At 39.4% G+C, this 7500-nt stretch overlaps 1 protein-coding gene and 1 long non-coding RNA gene across 3 annotated transcripts in view; one reads left to right on the forward strand and one right to left on the reverse strand.

Annotated features, from left to right (window-relative positions):
• Window positions 1-7500, forward strand: part of LOC136854914 (uncharacterized) — a 71304-nt gene that overhangs the window by 55383 nt on the left and 8421 nt on the right. The gene's annotated exons all lie outside the window — the stretch shown is intronic.
• The window catches only part of LOC136854894 (pneumococcal serine-rich repeat protein-like), a 250880-nt gene continuing 250003 nt past the window's right edge, over window positions 6624-7500 (reverse strand). The window contains exon 16 of the mRNA XM_067131427.1: window positions 6624-7500. This exon is cut by the window's right edge and continues 482 nt beyond it. The gene's annotated coding sequence lies outside the window, so the exon portion shown is untranslated.

Consider the following 7500-nt stretch of genomic DNA (forward strand, 5'->3'; position numbering starts at 1 on the left):
GATGATTCTGTCTGCATTTACTTCCTTGCAGAATAGCTGTTATTCTTCCTATAGTCTTTGCTTACCTTCTCTCTACTGTTTAACTGAATACTGCAATTTTCTCTAACTTCTTCTGCTTGACCAGTTTCTCCATCCATCTTTTCTGTCTTTCAATTGTACCTCAAGGATTTTTTTTTTCATACGAAGCACGTCATTCTCTCATCAAACCACTCACTGTGTTTATTCCTGCTTCCCATCCTCCTAAAACATAAACACTTCCTTCTGACTCTATGACCCCTCCTAGAGTAATTTATTCTTCATTTATTCCAGTCCTGTACCTTAAACACTAACCCACTTGATTGCGCTCATTTCCTCCTTATACGGTCAAATCTCTTCCTTGTTATTAAACTCACTTCTCTTAGTAGCCCTTTCAAGCACATACTCATCCCCTCCTCTCCAACCTGAACTTCCATCTACTCATCTATTTACTTCAACCAAATAATGACGAGGGATGTCTCCAGCTGCTCCTATTTTCACCCTTATGTACATCAACTTGCCCTTCTCTTTACTTGTACTAATATAATTTAGAACTCCCTCTTTCTCACAGTTTTCTCTTTCCCATATATTTTCGTAAATAGCTTACTTTGAAAAACATCCACATCAAACACTTTTCAAAACACATCTTTAAAAGACTCTCTCCATCCTTATTTTCTGTAGGAACTCATTATCTGCCCATAATGCTAGCTGTTTTTGTCGTTATCTTCTCTTGCTCCTGTATTGCTTTACACAACCATCCTTTCATTCTGTCCAAACTTCATGGGGCATAAACCCATAATTTTCCAGTACACTTGCATCTACTGCATCCTTTTCCAGTCTGTTTTCATTTTGTACTTTCACTGTCAAAATTCTTTTCCTGCCAAGCTCAGTCTTACAAATATAATGACTGAACTCACATATTTTACACTCTTCAACCTGTTTCCAGGGTTTCCCTGATGCAACGAATTCCAAACCTTTCAGCTTACACAGACACAAGATGCAATAACCTTTTGTTTTTAATCATTCCTGCACACACTGACTTTTCTCATATGTCTCCAGCTGTCAGTCTTAGTCACATCATCAAAGATTTAATCTTGTTTCCTTTCCGAAAAAATGCCAGCTGTCAGTCTTAGCCGTAGAGGATGGGATAATGAATATATTCCACTGGCATCATGTAAAGAAGGTAATCTGCATCTTAGGATGCCCTTTGCAAGTCCTCGCTGGGGCTACATTTAAACTGTATCCCAAACCTTTGTTAGTTCTAGGGAAAAATAGGTCGAACCCCCATGATAGAGACCAGCCTGACAAATGTGGTTGCCATTGGTCTTACTGGACACCATCCTCCCAATGTGCACACAACCATCTACAGACATAGCTGTGCCTTGGGATGCAGTGCATTAGAATTCCAGGATATTGGCAATTCCTAGACCAGCATCAACCATGTAGTACTGCTTACTTACCACTGTAGTAGCATTCAAACTTTAACTGACTGACCTGACTGCATATATCATCAGCATCATTACTTTCACTGCTGTGCAACGCGAAGGGCCACTTTGAAATTCTGCCACTCTCGTCTTACCTGTGCTTCCACCTTTACAACTTTTCACATATTTCTCCCTCTCGTGCCATAGATCTCCCACTCAGGTAGGTCTGGGTCTTCCAGCTGTTCTGGTGCCCACAGTTGAACATTGACACTGTCACTTACTATGCTCCCAGGATGGTGAGGAGGACATATCCATGACATCTCCATCTCCCTTTCATCATTATCTCATCTGCATATGGAGCGTCTCTAAGTTCCCTCATGGTGTCATTTCTTTCTATATCCTGCCACTTGACTTAAAGTATTTTTATCATAGCCTTATTCCCAAATGGACGAAATCTTTTTGACATAGTTTCATCGTCTTACCATGATTTATTTCCTTGTAACATCGCAGATCCCACTAGATTAATGTATAATTTCACTTTCATATACACTTTCAGTCGTTCTGATTGTCAGGTCTTTTTTAGCCAGTAAATATTCGGGAAATGAAAAATGGTAACATTCTTTCCCTTGTAAGAGAATGTAATGATGTGTAAGCCATCGTAATAAGGTGGAAAGCATATTTTCATTTCCATTCAGAAATAAGAGCTGAAAGGTAAAACAGGTGCTATGCTCAAATATTTGTCTGGAGAGAGAGAGAGAGAGAGAGAGAGAGAGAGAGAGAGAGAGAGAGAGAGAGAGAGAGAGAGAGAGAGAGAGAAAGGTCATCCAAGAGGGCATCAAGGAAGTATTTGCAACGTTAAGTAACTACATTTCTCCTCCTAAACCTGTTTAAAGACACCGTTGATTTGGGAGCACTGCAAAGTGACTAAACCATTTCCTTGGGATGTTTAGTTAATCCAACTTTTGATTTTTTATTTGTACGTGAAAGGAAATAAAAATGAAGCGACTCCAACGCGCGTGCGTAGTTTCTTTGCTTTGTCATTTTTGTTGGACTTTGCCGGTAATTCCAGCCCCTGCCTTCGCTTTCTCCCTCAGTTTTTTTTCCTACCTCGAGAAAAACAATTTTGTCTTGACTGTGACTGAAGTGCGAGCTTTGCATGAACTTTCACGATACGTCATATTTCGGGGAAATATTTCCAACGTCCACCCGGAAGTTGTAAATTCCTTTTGTACTTCCGGTCAGCCGGTTTCATATATCATGTCTGGCAATGGACGGAGTGGACTGTTTTCAAATTACAAATGGGAAATGGGTTCATTGATCTTTTGGTCAATCGTGGGTTAATCAGCAAACAAATGACAGATTACTGCGTAAGGATTTGTTTTTTTTCTTTTATTAAAACAACAATAAATTATTACGTCTCCTGTATGTTAGCTCACTTTAGGTGCGCAAGAGATATCCCGTTATCACAATCAGGCTACCAAGTGGAATGCACCTTTCAGGTTTCAATGAAATGCTATTTTATCTAACAAGAAAGCTGTTATTTCGTGACTCGGTAAGTTTGGAAGATTCACCCTCAGAAAACCTGAAAAAATCTAACAAGTTTTAGCTCTGGTGTGGATTACATTAGCGATTTTCATGATTTCCTGAAAAGTCAATCTTTTTTATCAAATCTGCTATTAAAGATCCACCTCATTTTATTATACAGAAGAATCACCTCACGGCGCCTTTAATTTGCTTTAGCCTCCGATCCAAAGATCCTGACTTGTGGTACATTTCTTTGATTAATTGCTTCATGATTAACTACAAATTATATTCACCATAACAGAAATATCTACAGTAGTCGAATTTCTGGATACTGAAATACCAGGATCATTACATTGCCAACCAACAATGCCGAAATAGAAATCTGTAACAATCCTCTCTCTCTCTCTCTCTCTCTCTCTCTCTCTCTCTCTCTCTCTCTCTCTCTGTCATAATATTATAGCCATACAGGCGTGGTAGAAATATCATTGTATTTGTTGTCTTTGCACATTTTAATTTGTTTGTCAATAATATAGGTCGAAGAAGCTTCATGGGTTCATTCATACTTCTCTAGCTACCCCAGTGATTACATCTACTCACCGGCTTATACAACATGCCCACAGGCAAATACGCACTCCCACACATACACACACTCATCTCATAATGCAGTTCGTGTTGTTAGGCATGTACAATATACGCCAATAAAACAAACTGATTTCCTTGAATGTATGTTAGACGAAAACCGGCAAAAAAGTTGTTTTCAGATTTTTTTCCTCTCCAGAATGATTCACAGCTTGGACTGACACTCCTAATGTGTTTGCCTGAATTAATTTGAAGCAAATGAAGAGGGTAAGTTACCAATCGCTGAAGTTTTTCCGTCATCAGTGGACAAAATACTGTTCTCCTCCGGTTTAGGTGTCTACTTCTTTTCCTTGTACCAGTTAGGAACATGCGTTGCATGTCAGGTGGGCCGTCCCATAAAAGAAAGAAGCAAAGCCAGTTGTACTAACCGACTGAAAATGGGTGGTCTGAAGAGGCGATTGCATGAGACAAGCTAGGCTACTTGGACGATTTAATGTTGTTAAGATGCTGCAACAGAGCTAGAACTTTAAGATCTTCATCAACCTATTTATTATTATTATTATTATTATTATTATTATTATTATTATTATTATTATTATTATTATTATTATTATTATTATTATTATTATTATTATTATTATTATTATTATTATTATTATTATTTATGAAGATGAACTGGTGGGTGTGCAAGTGGTGGGGTGACCAGTCTCCCTAAATATTTTGAAATCCATTTTAGTATAGTTATTCGTCTTTACATTCTGCATTTGGCAAATTTACTTTTTTTTGGTCACATTTCTCAAGTCAGCAAAAACAGACCTAGGAGCTTGGTTAATGGATCCCGAAAGGAAGGAACCACGCAGCCCTATTGCGAAACGTATCAATTAGGTCTCAGGCTTTACTCATAAAACACTAAAGCTAAATTAAAAAGATAAATAAATATATGTAAAAAAATTAGTTTGAAGAAAATTTCCTCTTCATTTCAGATTTTTTGTTCAAGGTAGTACTGCTGAATGTTCATGACGAGATGAAGTGAGGAGTAAATCCTTCGTAGTCAGACTTGCCAACATCTTCGGTGAAAGTAAATATCGTGAAAACCTTTTACCTTATTTGATATCTTCAAACATATCTTCATTTACCATCATGGGAGTTGCTAAGGGTGGAGGTAGGGGTTAACACTCGGGCATTGTCCTGCCCCCAATTGACAATAAGTAATTATATTATTTTTTCCTGGAATTATCATATGTAATAGTATCCCTGAGGAAAGGGATCTCTTCCTTATGATGACAGGTTCTTCCAGGGATGCTTCGTAGTCTGGCAGGGGCACTGACTCCTTCCTGGGGAGGCAACCCATGAGGAAGACCTTCCTGGCAGGGCTGCTCTAGCTCCTTCTGGGAAGGCATGGTTGGAGACTTCCCTCAGGGGGCGCCTGTTTATGAAGTTTTGGCTTCCACCGCTATGGTAAAGCCCTTCCCCGGGATTCTTCCTTGCCTGGAAGAACCCATGTCTCTCTCTTGAGTATGTAGCACCATTGGAGGGCCTTTCTGCTGGGATTGCCCTGGCTTTCTCTGGGAGGATAAGGAGACCCTCCTTAATGGATATCTACCCTAAGAATTGCTAGCTCTCACCCTAGTGGTAAGGGCCCCACAAATGTATCCAAGTGGGGTAGTTGCCGTAAATCTTTTCTGGGAAGATCGCACCATAGGAAGACTTCCCTATCAGGGTTCCCTGACTCCTTCTGGGAAGGCATCCCTTTTGCGGGGGTGGGGGGAGCTATTGGCCATTTTCATGGGATGCTTGCCCTTGGAAACCTCATCCTCCATCCTGTGGTGATGCTCTCTTATGTGTATACTTCCTGGCTTGGCAGGAGGCCTGCTTCCCTCTTGAGAAGGTAGCTTCGCATGATGGGACTTCTACTGTAGGAATCTTTGTAGGAACCTGCCTCCTTCCTGAGTAGGACCATCGTGGTTAAAGCACCCAAGCTCGCTCTGGGTAGGCATCCCAGGGGGGTGGGGGGAAGGCTGGAGACAGGTGCCCTGCTTCCCTACTGGGAGGGCAGCCCCAGAGAAGGACCTACCTGGTAGGGTTGCTCCTGCTCCTTTTTGAAAGGCAACTCTAGGGGAGAAAGGAGACCCTCCTCAAAAGATCCCTTCCCTTGGCATTCTTGGACACCTCACCCGAGTAGTGAGGCACCCCACCACAGAAGGGAACCTCGCTGCTGGGGTTCCCCAACTCTCTATAGGGAGGCATCACCGTAGGAGGAGTTTATAGGCTCCCCATTTGATTGCTTCTATAGAAACCTCGTCCTCCACCCTATGGTGATACTCTCCTGCATGGATACTTTCTCAAACAATAGTTAATGAGTCAGTTGTTTATTGGCATCTCGTTCATGAGTTTCATTGCTGTCAAAGTCCTGAGGTCCACCACTTCTCGCATTTTACCGTACCCTAGGATGATTGAGGGCACTTGATGGCAAAAGGTAGACTTAAGCTAAACTTACTAGCCAATCCCCCTGAATCTGATGACGTTAACAGATCCATGGGAAAAAGACAATTAAATTTAGTTCTGTTACAATTAATACGGAAAATTTTGAGATTGCAAAAACGGAAAAATAAGAAACTAAATCAGATTGTTTTTTTCGGGTATTTTTTCCTCAATTCTTTAAATATTATTCAGGTAAACTGCGAAGTTGTTATCTCTGGATTAGCAAAGAAACAAATAAGTCTTGGAGTAGGGTAATTGGAACAACGAATAGAAAAGGAAACAGGCTTAACGGAAGAAAGGCCACCAAAAACGTTTGATAATGTCAGCTTTTGATGGGAATTAACTTGAAGACATTTTGCATCATACACGAACAACAGAGCCCTGCTTCTTATGCGAACACATGGAAGGTCTAACGCACTCATCCCAGCAGATGAATGAACTATTGTAGAAACTTTTACTTGAAGGAAATATATCCATCAACAAGTCATGACTTCCTAAATATTATACCTATGAACCGTACCAGCAATACAGTACGTGGTGATTTATAAATCTTTAAAATACTATCATACAGGAAAGGAAAGGCCAGTAAAACAAAACGGATTGTAGCTACCCCCATCCTTTATTATAATATTATCATGCTAGCAATGTGCACATCGTATAATAAACATCATGCCTTAACATACGAGAAAAATATATATATTTATATATTATAATATAACTCCTATAATGATAACTCATGTTTTGTAATTATGACTAATTCATGACTTGGCATCACAGACGAGAAAGAAATCATCTGGCCAGAGTATTCTTTAACATCTTAAATTCCCGTTTTCTATGGGCTTGATCATAGCCTCCCATTTTCTTTGATGATTTTCCCTCTCATTTTTTAGGATTTTCTTATGAGAGTCGAATACCGGTTTCTCAACATTTTCTTTCATTCGTGAGGAGTTTTTTTCTGCGTGTCTGGTTCCTCACTGTTTCACATAGTTTCCGAAATATACTGCAGTAAATATTCTTCCTTAAATGTACAGATACATAGATCAATAGAAGATAACAAAGGTACCTTTTACAAAGAAGACAGAAAAGAAGAGAATAAATCCATAAATATTCCCAACACCTTAACCAGTTTTGTTAGCGAACTAACAGTCATTATCGCTTGACAAAATTTTCCTTTATAAAGCAGCCATTAATGACTAAAATTTTAAGCTTGTAATTTTTCTTTTATTTTTCCCAAATCAAAGAGTAATGAACGCTAATGCATTCTTTCCGCAATACATTATTATGCAACAATACCTTATAATAATTTCATTATCTAATTTAAATTTATAGTTTTAAGTCTTTTGGACATAATTTAACATAAAATCAGATTAGTCGATCAACGAAATCAAGACTACAGCCTGCTCTTTTGGAGGCGACGATAAATATCGGCAACCGATATCACCGTAATCAATGGCAGGTGCCCAGAATGAGCTTCTGC

This window comes from Macrobrachium rosenbergii, chromosome 3 (assembly GCF_040412425.1).
Source record: "Macrobrachium rosenbergii isolate ZJJX-2024 chromosome 3, ASM4041242v1, whole genome shotgun sequence".
NCBI lineage: Eukaryota > Metazoa > Arthropoda > Malacostraca > Decapoda > Palaemonidae > Macrobrachium > Macrobrachium rosenbergii.